A 1,973-nucleotide genomic window follows, 5' to 3' on the forward strand; every position below is an offset into this window, starting at 1 on the left:
TATTTGTCATAGGGATTGTAGTTCCCTTTCTTTCGGTTGGGGCTGTTGCCTTGCCAACTAGGAGCTCTCTTTCTTTGCTCTTTGAAATCAACGGCCTCCTCGCCTCGGATATGAGCTTCAGCTCGTTCGAGAGCTTCTTCAAGGGTTTTAGGTAGGCACTTGTTAAAGTCCCTTGTGAGGTATTTGGAGGTGATGGCATTCATGAAGCCTGCCACCCTCTTTTTTCGTCAGCCCCCACATATTGTAACCCTTCTTTCTTGTACCTTTCGATGAAGTCTCGAAGGCTCTCATCATCTTTTTTGCTTTATCTGAAAAATGACCGTGGCGTCCTTGACGTACCTTCTTCGTTGTGAGAAGTGGGCCAAGAAGCCCTTGCTCAGATCGTCGAAGCTTTGAATGCTTTGAGCAGGAAGGTCATTGAACCATATCCTGGCAGACCCAACTAACGTTTGCATGAACATCAAACAACATTCAGCATGGGACCATTTTCCAATTCTGGCTGCCCTAGTGAAGACCTGCAGGTGGTCTTCGGGATCTGCAGTCCCATCATACGTTCTTATATGGGGTGGCATCTTGATTTTTTTTTTGGAAGTCATAATCGGCGATTTGTTGAGAGAAACAAGATAGGTTACCGGGCTTGTACGGTTTTGTCAGATCTTTATCTAACCTTACAGCAGGATTATGACTTGTTGTTCCTTGGTGGGTATCCAGTGCTTGGTTGATGAGCTGGGTCCAAGGGAAGTGTGCCATCATTTGAGCCATCATCTGAGGCATCAGGTTAAAGCCTTGAAGGCTTTCAGGGGTTGCTGTTGTTTGACTTGTTCCTATGGGAGTGCTCATTGCAGCACTTCGAGCCAAGGGCAAGACCGACACGGCCTGCTCCCATGTAGTGGATGTAGGAGGAACACTTGAAGCTGGTGACTGCCATATTTGGTCGAGAGTGGTCTCGTGACTAAGGGGTTGTGAAGTGAACAAAGTGAAAGCCGTTGGGCTTGGTCTCCCATAGGTGTAGGGAGATGGGTTAAAGGGTTGACAGGTTACACTTGGACCAGCTTCAAAAAGAGAAGCAGCCGACCGTGAGCTGGTCCGAGCGACAAAGAGGGCTCCGATTCGTTATAATCTAGCTTTATTCTTATCCCCTTTTCTCTTTCTAGGCTCACGTGTTGGTTAAGAAGATGCATTAGTTGCAAAAAATTCCATGATACCCCTTCCAACGTCAAGTCAACGCGTTCCGGGGTGTTCGTGACTCCTGCATGGGGAGAAGGAACTCCGGATCGTGAAGGGGTTGGAGTTCGGAAAGGTGAAAACTCAAGGAACAAGGGTTCCGTTCGAGTTCCTCCCGGAGTGGAAAAAATCGAGGTTGTCGCCGGAGTTTCTTGGCCGGCACTTGGTGTCGGTGTTCTTAACACTTGGTTAACTTCACCGGGAGATCCACCTTCTGACATGGTGATGGAGCTACACTACTGGTCTTTAAGATAAAGTAAGCGGCGTAGCCCCATGGTAGGCGCCAACTTGATGCTACAACAAAGATAAGACCAATGATAGTGAATGGACTGGTTATGCTAACATGCTTCAAGGGTTCAGGTTAGCCTAACGCAGGTCGTGGTGTCCATCTACGTTTGCAAAACGTAGAAGGAGGTTCACTAGTTTGTTGTTAGATTGTTACAGTTCACCAAGGATCCGAAACCGTGATGTTTGGAATCGGTTTTAGGATGATGTTCTTGATGAAGCTATGAAGTTATTGAAGTGTGAAAGAAATAAGCTAAGAGCATATTTCTTAAGGAAGAAGAGAAGATTAGGGAGATTGTGTTATCTGCCCAGATCTGTTGTGTTCTTGTTTGTGGCTAAGTCTCTCTTATATAGGAGAAGAGACTTAAGCCTTTCGTCCAGTTGTAACTAAACTAGTTCCCCTCCAGTTTGCCTAGAGAGTTGACATTTGTAGGTGGGAAGGTTTGGACCGCTGGTCCATAATT

This window comes from Bidens hawaiensis, unplaced genomic scaffold, assembly GCF_021521415.1.
Source record: "Bidens hawaiensis isolate Kalapana, Puna unplaced genomic scaffold, B.hawaiensis_p1.1 tig00001721_1, whole genome shotgun sequence".
Taxonomy (NCBI): domain Eukaryota; kingdom Viridiplantae; phylum Streptophyta; class Magnoliopsida; order Asterales; family Asteraceae; genus Bidens; species Bidens hawaiensis.